Below are 18467 nucleotides of genomic sequence, written 5' to 3'. Positions count from 1 at the left end.
TCCAATTGACCAAACTGACAACAATTGTTGTATGTATAATACTAAATACTGTCAGTATTTTATACATTGATAAAGGACTGCAACATTTTGAATTAAAACAGGGGAAATAAAATTCTCCTTTATAGAATAACACCAACTAGTAAATGGAGAAGGAATGACAAAATCAACATTTTGTAACCTCCAATGTAATAATTAATTCAGGCAAGGATCACCAACAAATGCTAACACCACTGGGTAAAACGTAGAGAAAAAGAATCATACAATCTTAACAGCACCATCCTACAGATATTTTCTTAAATACAAAGGGAAAAAGGCACTTTTACAAAGAAAAAATGCAGCCTGTATCAATTCATCTAAGTAATCACCTCATCACCAATAATGCAGCAAAATGACATCGTGTGCACAGAGAAGCACACAACATTACCTAAACAGTATTCTTGTCAAAACTGTTTAATAAAATCGACATAATCATGACAAATCCAAATTGTGAAACATTCTTCAACTGGCCTAAACTCTCCAAAAGTATCAATGACCCAAGACACAAAAATGGAAAGAACTGCTCTGAACTAAAAAGCTATAAAGATATGAAAATTAAATGGAATTCATGATCCTTGAATAAATCTAAGATTAGAAGGACAGCTATAAAACAGTATCTCAATTATTAATATGATTGAGGAAATCTGAGCATACACTATAATTATTATATCACTGTAAAGTATTTTAAATAAGATAATGAATTTTATAACAATATTGTAGTAATATAGGAAAATACCTTGTTCCTAGGTGACATATGCTTAAGAAATTCTGGGTGAAGTTTCCTGATGTCTGAAATTTCCTAATACACAGTAAAAACAAATTAATAATAATAATGTGTATATGTATACGGAGGGAAGCAGAAGTGAGAAGTGGAATGTGACAGAGAGGGAGAGAGAGGGAGGGAGGGAAGTGGGTAAGGAAGGTGTAAAAGCACAAATGTGACAAAATATTCAATAAATATTAGGTAAAATCATTCGGGTGCTCATTGTATCACTCCTTCAACTTTTCTGCAGGTTTGGAATTACACATAAAAACATGGAGGTAAAAAAGAACAAGCAGCAACTTTAACCCAAGCTCCTGCCTATCCAGTATAAATTTTGCTGTGTTCTATTAATAAAAAGAAATTCCAGGTGATGCTTACAAGTGCAGACTTCAGCATGAAAGTGGGTTGTCCTGGCTGCACAATGAATAACCTAACTTAACCTCTCTGCAATGGTCTGAATGTATCCTCCCAAAATTCATGTTAAATCCTAAGCTCCAAATATATTAAGAGGTGAGGCCTCTGGGGTGGTTAGGTCATGAACTTACTGTCTTACACTGAAAGATTCTAGAGAGATCGCTAGCTCCTTTCACCACGAAAGGACACAGTAAGATGCAGGCTATTAACCAGGACAAGGGTCCTCAGCAGAATCAGACCATGTTTGATCTTGAACTTCTCAGCCTCCAGAACAGTGAGAAATAAATTTCTGTTGATGAGCCACCCAGTATTTTGTTATAGCACCCTGAACAGAAAAAGACACTCCCCGAACCTCACCTGTAAATAGGGATAATATAGTACTGATCCACAGGGACTATCTTCTAAGAATTAAATCATCTAATATGTGCTACTATTATACTTCTGTGATATCACATTCTCTGTTCACTTATATTCCTTCTAAGTATATGGAGAGACTAGATCACTTTTTAGCCTTTTTCTGTCCTGGCAACTAGCTTATGAGCTATTAATATAAAAACTTTACTAAAATTTACCATAATAACTTTACTAAAACTTTACTAAAATTTTGTGAATTGCCAAATATATCCAAATTCAAATAAAAAATTAAAATGCATTCCCTCTAAGGACCAATAAAAATAAGCCCACCATTAACACAAATATACTCTACCATGTTAAAGCAGCAGCTTTTCACAGCTTACATCTGCTCCTTCCTCACAAAAGGGTTCTATGTCAGAAACAGATTTAGCCTGCCTTGGTCCCCAAAATATTAATCTTTACATTAAAATCCAATGCCCTCAGGCCAGAAATGCCTCTTAAATTCTAGTATTTCCTGGAGTTTCCTCTCAGTTCTCTTATCATTCTGTAACTTTGTCTCCATGACCCTATTTCTTCAGCATGAAAGTGGGTTGTCCTGGCTGCACAATGAATAACCTAACTTAACCTCTCTGCAATGGTCTGAATGTATCCTCCCAAAATTCATGTTAAATCATAACCTTGTTGTTCAAGTGATTGAACATTCATGTACAGAGTACTTCAAAATCTAAATACCTCTGCCCCTCTGAAAAGCTCCAGATTCAGACAATTATATTTCCAAAAGTGAACTTCCTACCAACACTCCTCTGCCCATTTTAAAATCAGATTGGTCTTTTTTCTACTGAGTTGCATGAGTACACTTCGGATACTAACCTTTTTTCAAATGTATGAATTTTTTGGAAGTATAGTTTATGTACAATATTACCTAAGCTACAAGTGTACAATATAACAGTTCATAATTTTTCAAGGTTATATTCCATTACCTTAAAATACTGGCTATATTCCCTGTGTTGTACCAATAAATCCTTATAACTTATATATATAATCATTTATACCTCTTTCAAGTATGCTCCTGCTGCTAAGTCGCTTCAGTCGTGTCCGACTCTGTGCGACCCCATAGACGGCAGCCCACCAGGCTGCCCCGTCCCTGGGATTCTCCAGGCCAAGAACAATGGAGTGGGTTGCCATTTCCTTCTCCAATGCATGAAAGTGAAAAGTGAAAGTGAAGTCGCTCAGCCGTGTTCCACTCTTCGCGACCCCATGGACTGCAGCCTACCAGGCTCCTCTGTCCATGGGATTTTCCAGGCAAGAGTACTGATGGGGTGCCATCGCCATTTCAAGTATATGATAAGTAAATATTTTCTCCCATATAGCAGGCTTTTTCATTTTGTTGATCGCTTCCCTTACTGAGCGACTTCACTTTCACTTTTCACTTTCATGTACTGGAGAAGGAAATGCCACTCACTCCAGTATTTTTGCCTGTAGAATCCCAGGGACCGGGGAGCCTGGTAGGCTGCAGTCCATGGGGTCACTAAGAGTCAGACACGACTGAGCGACTTCACTTTCACTTTCTGTGCAGAGCTTTTTAGTTTGATGTGGTGCTGCTGCTGCTGCTGCTGCTGCTAAGTTGCTTCAGTCGCGTCTGATTCTGTGAGACCCCATAGACAGCAGCCCACCAGGCTCCCCCGTCCCTGAGATTCTACAGGCAAGAATACTGGAGTGGGTTGCCATTTCCTTCTCCAATGCCTGAAAGTGAAAAGTGAAAGTGAAGTTGCTCAGTCATGTCCGACTCTGTGCGACCCCATGGACCGCAGCCTACCAGGCTCCCCCGTCCATGGGATTTTCCAGGTAAGAGTACTGGAGTGGGGTGCCATCGCCTTCTCCATTAGTTTGATGTAGTTCCACTTAATTCATTTTTACTTTTGCTGCCTTTGCTTTTGGTGTTAAATCCAAAGAATCCTAATACTGATGCCAAGGAGCTTACTCTCTATGTTTCTTTCTGGAAGTTTTATAGTTTCAGGTCATATGTTCAAGTTTCTAAAACATTCTGAACCATTTTTTGTGTCTGGTATAATACAGTAGTCTAGTTTTCCCAACACGATTTATTGAAGAGACCATCATTTGCCCACTGTACATTTTTGGCTCTGCTGCCATAAATGAACTGACCATGAGTGCATGGGTTTATTTCTGGGCTCTTTATTCTATTAATCTACTTATCTGTTTCTATGCCAATACCATATTGCTCCAATTATTATGGCTTTGTAATATAGTTTGGTATCGGGAAATATGATACCATCAGTTATGCTCTTCTTTCTGAAGATTTCTTTGACTATTTGCTGTCTTTTGTGGTTCCACACAAATTTTGGGATTGTTTGTTCCCTGTAAAAAATGTAATGAGAAATACGATAGGGGTTGAATCTGTAAATTGGTTTCAGTGGTATGGACCTTTTTCAGGATGGACTTTTTAACAATATTAATTCTCCCAATCCATCAGCAGAGAATATCTTTCCACTAATCTGTGTCTTCAATTTCTTTCACTGATGTCTTAACAGATCTTACAATAAACTGTAAATGTTTTTTACCTCCTTGGTCAAACTTATTTCCAGGTATTTTATTCTTTATGCTACAATTGAAAGCGAGATTATTTTGAAAATTTCTGAGTTATTAACATATAGAAACACAACTGATTTTTGTATACCTATTTTGTATCCTGCAACTTTACTGAATTCATTCATTAATTCTAACAGTGTTTAGGATTTTCTATATATAATATCATGTCACCTGCAAATAGTGACAGTTTTACTTCTTTCCTCCTGATGTGAATGCCTCATTCCTTTGTAATAATTTATTATTTGCCTGGTTTTTGCTAAACTGCACTGACTAGGATCACCAAAACTATGTCAAATAAAAGTGGGAAGGAAAAGCTTTCAGCTTCAGTTGAGTATGTTAGCTGAGGGCTTATAATATATGGTTTTTATCCATAGGAGGAGTTTACAAAGAATTCTGACTTAAAGAGTTGCTTTAATAAAAGAAAAAGTTTCTTAAAAAATATGGACTTTATGATGTTGAGGTACACTCCCTCTATAACCCACTTTGTTCAAAGTTCGTATCATAATGGATGTTAAATTTGTCAGATCCTTCTTCTGCACCATTGAGATGATCGTATGATTTTCATCCTTCATTTTGTTAATATGATGTATCACACTGATGACTTGCAGATGCTGAACCACCTTTGCAGCTCCAGAATGAATCCTACTTGATTATGGTGAATGATCCTTTTAATGTATTGTTGAATTTAGTTTGCTAATATTTTGTCGAGAATTTCTGCATCATATTCATCAGGGATACTGGCCTGTAATTTTCTTTACTTCCAGTGTTCTTGTCTGTTTTTTGTATCAGGGTTATGCTAGCCACATAAAATGAGTTTGAAGTGTACCCTCCCATTCTATTTTTTGGAAGAGTTTGAGAATTGGTAATAGTTCTTCTTTAAATAATTCACCAGTGAAGCCATCTGGTCCTGGATTTTTGCTTGTTGGAAGTTTTTTGATTACTCAATAATCAAGATTATTTGATCCAGATTCAATCTCTTTACTAATATAGGTATACCTTAGAGATATTACAGGTTTGGCTCCAGAACACTGTAATAAAGCAAATATTAAAATAAAGCAAGTCATAAATCTTTTGGCCTTTCAGTGCATATGAAAGCACTTTTATTGTAGTCTATTAATTGTGCAATATCATTTTGTCTAAAAAAACAATGTACATACCTTAATTTTAGAATGTTTTATTGCTAAAAAATGGCAAGATAATAAAAAAAAAAGGCAAGATAACGTAATAGTAACACACAAGGTTACTGAACACAGATCACCAAAACAAATAATCATGAAAAAGCTTGAAACACTGTAAGAATTACCGATTTGTGACACAAAGACACAAAGTGAATAAATGCTACTGGAAAAACAGGGCCATGAGACTTGCTCAATGCAAGGTTGCCACAAACAACCTTCAATTTGTTTTTTAAAAAACCACACACACACAGTATCTGTGAAGCACAGTAAAGTCAATCTCAAAAAAATGAGGTATACCTCTAATGGGGTTTGGTTCAGATTTTCCATTTCTTCATGATATAGTTTTGGTAGGCAGTATGTTTCTAAGAATTTATCTATTTCTTCTTCGTTGTCCGATTTGTCGGCATGTAATTGTTCACAGTAGTCTCTTGAGGTATGAGGTATTAACGTCTCCTCTTTGATTTCTTATTTGAGTCCTCTTTTTTCCTTAGTGAGTCTAGCTATAGGTTTGTCTATTTTGTTTATCTTTTTTAAAAAAACTAGCTCCTAGTTCCATTGATCTTTTCTATTGTTACTCTAGTTCTAATCTAATATTTATTTCCTTTCTTCTACTAACATTAGATTTATCTTGTTCTTCTAGTTCCTAGAGGTGCAGAGGTAGGTTATTTAAGATCTGCCTTGTTTCTTAACTTTGGCATTTTCTCAATGAACTTCTCTTTTGCTTCATTCTATAGGTTTTGTATTTAGTACATTGCATTTGCATTTTCATTAGTCTCTGAGTATTTATTAATTTTTCTTTTTATTTCTTCTTTGACCCATTGATTATTCAGTAGCATGTTGCTTAAGCTCTACATGTTTGTGAATTTTGCAGTTTTCCTCTTGTCACTGAGTTCTAGTTTTATACCACTGTGGTCAAAGAGATTGCTAATACGACTCAAATCTTAAACTTTTTAAGATTTGTTATGTGCCTAACATATGATCTTTGAAAATGTTCCAAATGCACTTGAGAAGAATGTGTATTTGGATATACCTTTGCTTTTGGATAGAATGTTCCATACATGTCTGTTAAGTCTATCGTGTCTAATTTGTAATTTAAGGCCAACGTTTCCTTGTTGATTTTCTGTCTTGATGACTTACTCACTGATAAAAGTGGGGAATTAAGGTCTCCTATTACTGTATTGCTGTCTACTTCTCCCTTTAGGTCTGTTAATATTTACTTTATATAATTAGATACTCCTAAAACCTGCCCCCTTTCTTATCTCTGTTAACACCGCCCAGTCACCTAAGACAGAAACTGAGAGTCATCTGTTCACAATTACTTCTCTCTCCTCCCATATTTAACTAATTTCCAAACTCTGGTACCATCTCCTCGATCCATCTGATCGTCTTAGCTCCTGTCCCTTCTTCTCCACTTCCATCATATACAGACAGAGAAATCAGTTAATGGGACAAGACCTCCAGAGTTCTTTTTTTCCTCCAGCAAAGCAGCTGGCAATGTTCCCATGGTGGTGCCTCTGCTGGCCTTTTAGCCTTTATCCCTGAATAACTAAAATTCGAATCTATCCTGATGAACATGCAGTGTGAGAAATAAACTGCTGTTTCAAGCTATTTAGATCTGAGGGTTGTTTCTTACCACCATACCCATCTCTATCTTGATTTCAACATCTTCTGCATGACTACAATAGGCCCCTAACAAACGTCTCTCCCTTTACTCTTAAGCCACTGTATTTTTCAAAACTGGTACCAGAGTTACCCTTGTAAAATCATCATTCCATTTCTCTGATGATAATCTTCAGAGGTTCCTCTTTGCCTCAAAATATTTCAAATTCCTTAATATAACTCTTAAAGCCTACCATGAAATTAGGCTCTACAGATATTCTCTCCAGTCAATCAAAATAATGCTACCTGTCCGTACACACCATAGTCTTTAAGAGTCCTGGGATTTTGCCCAGGCTATTCTATTTGCTTGAAATGCATTCCCACCTTTATACCACCTCACCCTACCTTTGCCATCCCAGCCAAACAAACCCCTTGGCAACTATCCTTCCCATTCTCTCAACAGTTATTCAAATTTATGTCTCTTCTCAAGGACTCTATTTTACCGACTCTCTTATTAGAACATACCAGCCCCCTAACCCAAAAGGATAAGTCTCCTCCATTACAAGGAATAGCAAGGCCCTAAAGTCAGAAGCTCCCTCAAACTCCTTTGTTCAGTGACCAAGCATTTGTCCCCATCCCTTTCTTGACCTTTTCCTCTATCTTAATGAAAGACATAAAAATAATTCTACCTCCCTTATGGCAGAAAGCGAACAGGAACTAAAGAGCCTCTTGATGGAAGTGAAAAGGCTAGCTTAAAACTCAACATTCAAAAAACAAATCATCGCATCCGATCTCATCACTTCATGGCAAATAGATGGGGAAACAATGGAAACAGTGACAGACTTTATTTTCTTGCGCTCCAAAATCACTGCACATGGTGACTGTAGCCATGAAAGTAAAAGACGCTTGCTCCTTGGAAGAAAAGCTATGACCAACCTAGACAGCATATTAAAAAACAGAGACATTACTTTGCCAACAAAGGTCCATCTAGTCAAAGCTATGATTTTTCCAATAGTCATGTATGGATATGGGAGTTGGACCATAAAGAAAGCTGAGCACCGAAAAACTGATGCTTTTGAACTCTGGTGTTGGAAAAGACTCTTGAGAGTCCCTTGGACTTCAAGGAGATCAAGCCAGTCAATCCTAAAGGAAATCAGTCCTGAATAATCACTGGAAGGACTGATGCTAAAGCTGAAGCTCCAATACTTTGGCCACCTGATGTGTAGAACTGGCTCACTGGACAAGACCCTGATGCTGGGAAAGACTGAAGGCAGGAGGAGAAGGGGACGACAGAGGACCAGATGATTGGATGGCATCACCGACTCAATGGACCTAAGTCTGAATAAGCTCTGGGAGTTGGTGATGGACAAAGCATGGAGTGCTGCAGTCCATGGTATTGCAAAGAGTCAGACACAACTGAGCAACTGAACTGACCTGCTCTGGAGTTTATCTTCTCTTCACACTCAAGGACTTCACTCCATTATCACCACTCTCTAATGTCTTGTTCATTCTCTAAACAACTTTAAATATGCTCAAGTCTCTCACCTTAAAAAACTCTTCCTTGGGACTTCCCTGGCAATCCAGTGGTTACAACTCCACACTTCCCATGCAGGGGGTGCAGGTTCAATCCCTCACCCCAATCCTCACCCCAATTCCTGGTGAGGAAACTAAGATCCCACATGCCATGCAGCATGGCCAAAAATAAATAAGTTGATTAATTAAAAAAAAAAAAAAAAACTCTTCTCTGAACTCCACCTACTCTCACTACTGTCCTCTCTCCATCTCTTTGTAATCTTTCTGAAAAATGGTTTACTTCCTCCCATCTTCTGTTTATTCCTCATCTCAATGCAATTTTGCCTCTGCTCTCATCACTCCAGTGATCCTGCTCTCACTGATGTCAACAATGACCTAAATCCAGCAAGTAAGGGCTTCCTGGTGGCTCAGACGGTAAAGAATCTGCCTGCAATGCAGAAGACGCAGGTTCAATCCCTGGGTTGGGAAGATCCCCCACGGAACGAAATGGCTATCCACTCTAGTATTCTTGCCTAGGAAATCCCATGGACAGGTGAGCCTGGTGGGCTACAAACCATAGGGTCACAAAGAGTCAGACACAACTGACCAACACCAACACTTTCACATCCTTTCTGTCTTTATACTTGACATTTCCACTACACACAAACACAATTACGTTCCTCCTCTTTGAAAGTTTCTCCTCTAAAATCCTATCACATGCACTTTACTGGATTCCCCTCTACCTTCATGGCTTCCTCAATTTTCTTCCAGGGCTCCTGCCACCGATCACATCTTTAACTGTCAGTGTCCTCCAAGGCTCTCTCAGCCTTTAGGCCTTCAGGCTTAACATGATCCTTGGAGGAACCAAACCTATCCCTTCAACTACAATGTATATGATGTTGACTCCTGAATCTCTCTCCAGCCCTGATTTCTCTCTTCAACTCCAGACTGAATCATCTAATTTCCTATTACGCATTTCCACAGGGTTCTACAGATACCTCAAATTCAACCAGTCCAAAACCAAACACCTCACCTTTATTTCCAAACATCCATCCCTAACTCATGATGGTGACCATCCACCATGGCATGGAATCCAGAAAACTAGGAATCATTCAAGAGCTCATCCCTCTCACTTACAACTATACTCACATACGTACACAACACACACACACACTTCCAAGTCTAAAAGATTCTACCTTTTAAACATCTCTTGAATCTGTACATCTCTATGCATTTGCAGGACCACGTTAGAGCCTCACAATCTGTTATCTGGATTATTTATTATATATTAGCCCCTAAATTGGACTCCCTGGTTCTAGTCTACTTTTCAATCCAGTTCCCACATTGCTACAAGCAATCTTTTAAAAATACAATCCTTCAATAGTTTTCATACTGTAACACAAAATTCACTTCAGCCTATGAATAAGGCCTTCAAGATCAGGCCCCTACCTACCTCTCTAGCCTCTTCTCTAAACAATCCCCATAAACATCCCATATGAAGGCACATACCTGTCCTTGAAGCTGGACAAAGGCAGTATGCTGTTCAGCCCTACACCCCCACCCTTTATGCACGTAGTTCTTCCCCTAGGACTCCTCGTAAGTACCTGTCCACCTTGTTAACTCCTTCAGGTTAACTACCTATCACCCCTTCAAGATTCCTAACTCTCTGACAGGAAGTCTTTCCACATCTTTACTGTGCTTCCAGAGCACTTTGTGCATTCCTCTAGCTCAGAGTTCATCAGGCTGCAGTATACTGACTTCTCAGTCTATGCTGTTTGAAGGTAAGGACTACGTCTTGTTTTTTAACAGCTCTAGCACCTAATCCCGGAGAAGACGATGGTACCCCACTCCAGTACTCTTGCCTGGAAAATCCCATGGACGGAGGAGCCTGGCAGGCTGCAGTCCATGGGGTTGGGAAGAGTCAGACACGACTGAGCGACTTCACTTTCACCTTTCACTTTCATGCATTGGAGAAGGAAATGGCAATCCACTCCAGTGTTCTTGCCTGGAGAATCCCAGGGACGGGGTAGCCTGGTGGGCTGCCGTCTATGGGGTCGCACAGAGTCAGACACAACTGAAGTGACTTAGCTGCAGCAGCAGCACCTAATCCGGTAGCTATTTATACGCTGGTTGAATTAATGAGTCCACTGAGACTAATTCAAATTTTACCTTCTCTGAAAAGTTGATTCTGAACCTGTCATTTAGAATTAAGCGTTCTTTCTCCTTGCTGTCATATTACATTTTATTACCACCTTGTAACAGCTGTCTGAGGAGGCCTTACAAATAGCTGTGAAAAAGCAGAGAAGCGAAAAGCAAAGGAGAAAAAGAAAGATATACCGATTTGAATGGAGAGTTCCAAAGAAGAGCAAGGAGAGGTAAGAAAGCCTTCCTGAGTGATCAGTGCAAAGAAATAGAGGAAAATAACAGAATGGAAAAGACTAGAGATCTCTTCAAGAAAATTAGAGATACCAAGGAAATATTTCATGCAAAGGTGTGCACAATAAAGGACAGAAATGGTAGGGACCTAACAGAAGCAGAAGATATTAAGAAGAGGTGGCAAGAATACACAGAAAAACTGTACAAAAAAAATCTTCATGACCCAGATAATCATGATGGTGTGATTACTCACCTAGAGCTAGACATCCTGGAATATGAAGTCAAGTGGGCCTTAGGAGGCATTACTACAAACAAAGCTAGTGGGGGTGATGGAATTCCAGTTGAGCTATTTCAAATCCTAAAAGATGATGCTGTTAAAGTGCTGCACTCAATATGCCAGCAAATTTGGAAAACTCAGCAGCAGCCACCGGACTGGAAAAGGTCAGTTTCCATTCCAATCCCAAAGAAAGGCAATACCAGAGACAACTGGAAAATCCATAGCTTTGATTAGACGGACCTTTGTTGGCAAAGTAATGTCTCTGCTTTTTAATATGCTGTCTAAGTTAGTCAAACTTTTCTTCCAAGGAGCAACTGTCTTAATTTCACGGCTACAGTCACTATCTGCAGTGATTTTGGAGCCCAAGAAAATAAAGTCTGCCACTGTTTCCAGTTTTCCCATCTATTTGCCATGAAGTGATGGAACCAGAAAGGCAATGCTCAAACTACCGCACAATTACACTCATCTCACACACTAGTAAAGTAATGCTCAAAATTCTCCAAGCCAGGTGTCAACGATACATGAACGGTGAACTTCCAGATGTTCAAGCTGGTTTTAGAAAAGGCAGAGGAACCAGAGATTAAATCATCAATATCTACTGGATCATCGAAAAGCAAGAGAATTCCAGAAAAACAATTATTTCTGCTTTATTGACTCCGTCAAAGTCTTTGACTGTGTGGATCACAACAAACTGTGGAAAATTCTTCAAGAGATAGGAATACCAGACCACCTGACCTGCCTCTTGAGAAATCTGTATGCAGGTCAGGAAGCAACAGTTAGAACTGGACATGGATAACAGACTGGTTCCAAATCAGGAAAGGAGTACATCAAGGCTGTATATTGTCACCCTGCTTATTTAACTTCTATGCAGAGTACATCATGAGAAACGCTGGGCTGGAAGAAGCATAAGCTGGAATCAAGATTGCCGGGAGAAATATCAATAAGCTCAGATATGCAGATGACACCACCCTTATGGCAGAAAGTGAAGAAGAACTAAAGAGCCTCTTGATGAAAGTGAAAGAGGGGAGTGAAAAACTTGGCTCAAAGCTCAACATTCAGAAAACTAAGATCATGGCATCTGGTCCCATCACTTCATGGCAAACAGATGGGGAAACAGTGGAAACAGTGGCAAACTTTATTTTCTTGGGCTCCAAGATCACTGCAGATAGTGACTGCAGCCATGAAATTAAGACGGTTGCTCCATGGAAGAAAAGTTTGACCAACCTAGACAGCATATTAAAAAGCAGAGATATTACTTTGCCAACAAAGGTCCATCTAGTCAAAGCTATGGTTTTTCCAATTGTCATGTATGCATGTGAGAGTTGGACTATAAAGAAAGCTGAGCACCAAAGAATTGATGCTTTTGAACAGTGGTGTTGGAGAAGACTCCTGAGAGTCCCTTGAACTGCAAAGAGATCCAACCAGTCCATCCTAAAGGAAATGAGTCCTGAGTGTTCACTGGAATGAACACTGGATGTTGCTCTGTGGCATGTGGATATTAAACATTGGATGTTGAAGCTGAAACTCCAATACTTTGGCCACCTGATCCAAAGAAATGACTCATTTGAAATGACCCTGATGCTGGGAAAGATTGAGGGCAGGAGGAGAAGGGGACGACAGGATGAGATGGATGGACGGCATCACCAACTTGATGGACATGAGTTTGGGTAAACTCTGGGAGTTGGTGATGGACAAGGAGACCTGGCGTGCCGCAGTCCATAGGGTTGCAAAGAGACACACACAACTGAGCAACTGAACTGAACTGTAACACTCATGACCTTGTAGTTTATTTACTTTTTTTTAATCTATAAAAATAAAACATGAAATAGGGACAATAGGGAATGATGACAATCCTTGACAATAAGGATGATGTCGCATCTATCTTATTGTTAGTATATAATCTATCACAGGTACCTGTTAAACAGCTGAGTAAATGAATGAGTTGTTCTTTTCATAAATTTTCTTGATGCATTACTTTGGAAGCAGTTCTGTAAACCTGACTTGAAGATCACTCTTTCTATTGTAAAAATAGAGAAGAACCAGAAACTAAGAGAATACCTTCTAAGAAAGAATTAACCTGGACAGAAAACATATGGGTGATGTTTATTCTAACAAAGACCAATAGTAAACTGAGTTCCTCTGATTTCTAAGCTAATACTGTAGCTTAGAAATGTACTAGGCTCTTGGTATACCAAAGGAAAAGCTGGGTTTGTAAGATGAAACAGTAGCAAGTGAATGCTGGTAATTCCTAATTGAAAATCTATAACCAGGCTTCCCTGGTGGTCCAGTGGTTAAGACTCTGCCTTGCAATACAAGGGACATCAGTTCGATCCCTGTCTGGTAAGATTCCACATGCCACAGAGCAACTAACGCCATGAGCCACGACGACTGAGCCTAAGCTCTAGAGCCCATGAGCCGTAACTACTGAACCCACATGCTGCAACCACTGAAGTCCAGGTGACCAGAGCCTGTGCTCCACAGTAAGAGAAGCCACTGCAGTGAGAAGCCCACACACTACAACCAGAGAAAGCCCCTGTGCAGAAACAAAGGCCCAGCACCGCCAAAAACGATTTTTTAAAAAGAAATAGACTTAGAAAAAGAAAATCTGTAATCTTTACAGAGGGCCTCAGGTGGCACTGTGTGTGCACATGTATGCGTGTGGCTAAATCTGTGTACCCTACTTTGGGAAATGAATAAAGCACAAGTCTACAATAAAGGACAAGATAGAACAGAAAGAACAGAAGAACAGCTGAGTCTGTTCTTTCAGAACACATTATGGATCTGAATAGGTTCTATAGCTGAATCCAGTTAGTCTACAATAGGCAGAAAAACAGTTATGAAAACAATGTTAATTCCAAAGAGAAAAAGGAAGAAAAAGAAAAAAAACAAAGCATGGAAATAAAGCACCATTTTATCTTTGCAAATATTAACTTCAATGCTGTTCTATTATTCAGTAGCACTAGAGAACGTCATTTGGAGACTAGTAATTTGATCATATTTAATATAAACTATCCTTCTATGAAGGCTTCCCTGATAGCTCAATTAGCAAAGAATCTTGCCTGCAATGCAGAAGATCCTGGTTCGATTCCTAGGTCAGGAAGATCTCCTGGAGAAGGGATAGGCTACCCATTCCAGTATTCTCGGGCTTCCCTTGTGGCTCAGCTGGTAAAGAATCTGCCTGCAATGGGGGAGACATGGGTTCAATCCCTGGGGTGGGAAGATCCCCTGGAGAAGGGAAAGGCTACCCACTCCAGTATTCTGGCCTGGAGAATCCCATGGACTGTGCAGTCCATGGGGTCGCAGAGTCGGACACAAGTGAGCAACTTTCACTTTCACCCTTCTGTGAGGTAGGCTATGCTTGCTGATTGTGGCCACCAAGAGATGTAAATACATCCCAGGTACATGGAAAGTATGCTCACTGATATCTGTAGATACCTCTTTGTCTCTCTTCTGTATCACCTACTAACTATAGGTGAAGTACAATATTGAAGCTAGCCTAAGAATTCATTGAGGGCACCTTCAATCTCAAGTGTTTACATTTTAAATCAGTAGATGTATCAAGAAGTATTATCATACTTAACCTTAAGATACCTCCAAAAGTCAATTTTCCTGTATCCTAAAAGGCAACAGACCATCAACTCCATTTTACATATAAAGACACTGATTCAGCAGAGTTCACGAGGGTAAACACAGAAAAGCCTCGAAGAACCTCAAATAAGGTTAAAAATTCAAGTCTCAAGCACTGGCTCTGATTTTACTCCCTCACAAACCCTACACAGAAACTAAACAGGTTTGACTCCCTTCAGTCATCCTATCTTAACAATTACACTTAATTTTTCAGCCATCACATTCACTTAGTTAAGAAGAAAGAAAAAATATTTTTGCATTACCATATAGGGAAAATACTCTAAGGGCACACCCTCTTTGCCTTCCTGGTTTTTTTACAGTTAAAAATACTGCTAGGATATGTGCTATAGCAAATGGAGCACAATACTAATTGCTGGCTCTTAGAGGCGAATTAGGGACATTAACTGTAAAATTCTTTCAACTCTTCAGTATGCTTGAAAAGTTTACAATCAATGTTGGGAGAGAAAGCTAATTATAATGTAAAAAGACATTATGAAGAGATGTCTTATTTTACTCACTGGTCAATATATGAGCCGGAGAGGGCAATGGCAACCCACTCCAGTACTCTTGCCTGGACAATCCCATGGACGGAGGAGCCTGGTGGGCTGCAGTCCATGGGGTCGCTAGGAGTCGGACACAACTGAGCGACTTCACTTTCACTTTTATGCACTGGAGAAGGAAATGGCAGCCCACTCCAGTGTTCTTGCCTGGAGAATCCCAGTGACATCTATGGGGTCGCACAGAGTCGGACAGGACTGAAGCAACGTAGCAGCAGTAGCAGCAATGTATGAGCAGACAAGTTTATCTGAATAAACCGTGTGTGTGTGTCATGAATCTGAAAGAGGGTTCATTTGTTAGTAAAAATCCACTAATGCTGACTAGGTTTCACAGGACACAGTGATATATTAGACTGCTGCTGCTACTTCTGCTGCTAAGTCACTTCAGTTGTGTCTGACTCTGTGCAACCCCACAGACGGCAGCCCACCTGGCTCCTCTGTCCCTGGGATTCTCCAGGCAAGAACACTGGAGTGGGTTGCCATTTCCTTCTCCAATGCATGAAAGTGAAAAGTGAAAGTGAAGTTGCTCAGTCGTGCCCGACTCTTAGTGACCCCATGGACTGCAGCCCACCAGGCTCCTCCGTCCATGGGATTTTCCAGGCAGGAGTACTGGAGTGAGGTGCCATTGCCTTCTCCAATATATTAGACTAGTATGTGTTTATCCTGCCTATAGCCCGCTTTGTCTACATGCAATGAAGGAAACTCTTGTCTAATATGGAGTAAGGGAGTGTTTTAACAATAGTAACTCATCTAATGCTTAAATATTAGGTTGGTACAGTAGCAATTGTGGTTTTGTACCGCTGAACTTTGCCGTTTGATATTGGAATACATTCTTAAATAAATGTGGTTATGTTATGCATTTCTTACTCTATGTTTTTTGCTAATGACTTATTATTTGCCGTTTATTTTATACTTACTTTAGACTAAGGATATGTTAGACAAAAAGCAAATTCGAGTGATTTTCTTATTCCAGTTCAAAATGGGTCGGAAAGTAGCAGAGACAACTTGCAACATCAACAATGCATTTGGCTCAGGAACTACTAATGAACACATAGTGAGGTGGCGGTTCAAGTTCTGCAAAGGAGCAGAGAGCTTTGAAGATGAGGAGCACTGTGCCGGCCCCTGGAAGTTGACAATGACCAACTGAGAGGAATCATCAAAGCTAATCCTCTTATACCTACAGGAAAAGCTACCAAAGAACTCAATGTCGACCATTTGTTCAGCATTTGAAGCAAACTGGACAGGTAAAAAAGCTTGATAAATGAGTGCCTCAAAAGCTGACTGAAAATCAAAAAAGCATCCTTTTCAAGTGTCATCTTCTCGTATTCTATGCAACAACGATGAACCATGTCTCGATCAAATTGTGACAGGCAACAAAAAGTGGATTGTATACAACGATCAGTGATGACCAGCTCAGTGGGAGGACCGAGAAGCTGCAAAGCGCTTCCCAAAGCCAAACTTGCACCAAAAAAAGGTCTTGGTCACTGTTTGGGGGTCTGCTGCCAGTCTGATTCACAACTGCTTTCTGAATCCAGCGGAAACCATTACATCTGAAAAATATGCTCAGCAAATCAGTGAGATGCACCGCAAAGTGCTAATGCCACCACCGCACTATGTGCTTCCATTGCAAGGGCACAGGTTCAATCCCACCTCTGGTTGGAGAACTAAGATCCCAAGTGGCACAGCCAAAACAACAGCAAACTGGCCAAATCACAATCTAGACAACAGACCTCTAGAACATATACCTCAAAATATCTAATTATTTTTCTTTTCTTCTCTTTTCCTTTACACCTAGTAGAGGAATAAGACAAAAATCACATGCTCTAGAGAGCTCTTTTGGCACTGGAGAGATGACAATTCTAGAAAATTTAACTTCAGTGTGAGCAGGAAACTCAGAATGGAATGTACAGAGGGAAATATGGTAAAGACAAGGAGGAATCCAGATTTGTGAAAATTGGTTCAAAAAAGGCAGACAAAATGAGAAGTCTGGGATGCCCCGAAGGGTTCCAGAACATTACACCTAAGCGAAGGAGGGCATCTGTTGTTTTGGGGTGCAGAGGTGCCCTGTTGAAACAATGGTGTACCCAAGGGTGGCAAGGTGTGAGAACAGGGAAGGTAAATGAACAAGGAATTCATCTGTAGCTGAAGCCTAACCCTGAAAGCAAGGTGAAAAGGAGCAAAATATAAGGTAGGTAAGATAAAACAAGCTAGGGGTGTGTGTGTGTGTGTGTCTGTGTAAGACTCCACGATCCCAATGCAGGGGGCTCAGGTTCAATCCCTTATCAGGGAACTAGATTCTACATGCCACAACTAAGACCTGGCACAGATGAATAAATTATACATATATAGATGCTTTATTTTATTTATTGGCCATTCAGCATGTGATCTTAGTTCCCCAACCAGGGGTCAAATCCATGCTCCCTGCATCAGAAGCACAGAGCCTTAACCACTAGACCACCAGGGAAATCCCTGTGTGTGTGTGTTTGGCTGAGCCTTTGTACTGGGAGCAAGATGACATTTAAAATTAAGCTGGAGAAAACAACAGACTTCAGTTTTCTTTGGCAGAAGGGTAAAACTAAATGAAATATTAGAAGGAATAGGACTAGGGCAGGGAAGCCAGTTAAAGGCCATTACACTTATCCGAATAAGAGATGATGGTAGCAATGCTGATGGAGAGAAATTAAAAAGATTCATCAGAAATTGAGCAGATAAGAGGCTACCTAACTGCATGATTACTTAATATCAAACAGTAAGAATGACTAAAGTATGATATCCAGGTTTCTAGCTTACACAACTAGGCAGTATAATTCAAAGAAAAAAGAATTCATTTATGCTTTGGTCATACTGAGTCTGAGATGCTGTGTGGCAGTCATATGGAGATGTTCAAGAGATCACTGAATAAATGAACCTAGTGCTCAGGTAAATGGAGAAGGCAACGGCACCCCACTCCAGTACTCTTGCCTGGAGAATCCTGTGGACGGAGGAGCCTGGTGGTCTGCTGTCCATGGGGTCGCATAGAGTCGGGCATGACTGAGTGACTTCACTTTCACTTTTCACTTTCATGCATTGGAGAAGGAAATGGCAACCCACTCCAGTGTTCTTGCCTGGAGAATCCCAGGGACTGGGGAGCCTGGTGGGCTGCTGTCTGTGGGGTCACAGAGTCGGAC

At 40.0% G+C, this 18467-nt stretch overlaps 1 protein-coding gene across 24 annotated transcripts in view; it reads right to left on the bottom strand.

Annotated features, from left to right (window-relative positions):
- R3HDM2 (R3H domain containing 2) overlaps positions 1-18467 on the bottom strand; it is a 170251-nt gene that overhangs the window by 140133 nt on the left and 11651 nt on the right. The window contains exon 2 of one of the 24 annotated variants that reach the window (XM_060412913.1): positions 14176-14294. The exons of 22 other annotated variants lie outside the window; for them this stretch is intronic. The gene's annotated coding sequence lies outside the window, so the exon portion shown is untranslated. Of the gene's footprint in view, positions 1-772; positions 9136-14175; positions 14295-18467 lie in introns of those variants that run through there. One more of the 24 variants, XM_060412916.1, reaches the window with a different exon arrangement.

Source organism: Ovis aries, chromosome 3 (genome assembly GCF_016772045.2).
Source record: "Ovis aries strain OAR_USU_Benz2616 breed Rambouillet chromosome 3, ARS-UI_Ramb_v3.0, whole genome shotgun sequence".
Classification (NCBI taxonomy): domain Eukaryota; kingdom Metazoa; phylum Chordata; class Mammalia; order Artiodactyla; family Bovidae; genus Ovis; species Ovis aries.
This window is presented reverse-complemented; position numbering and strand designations above follow the sequence as displayed.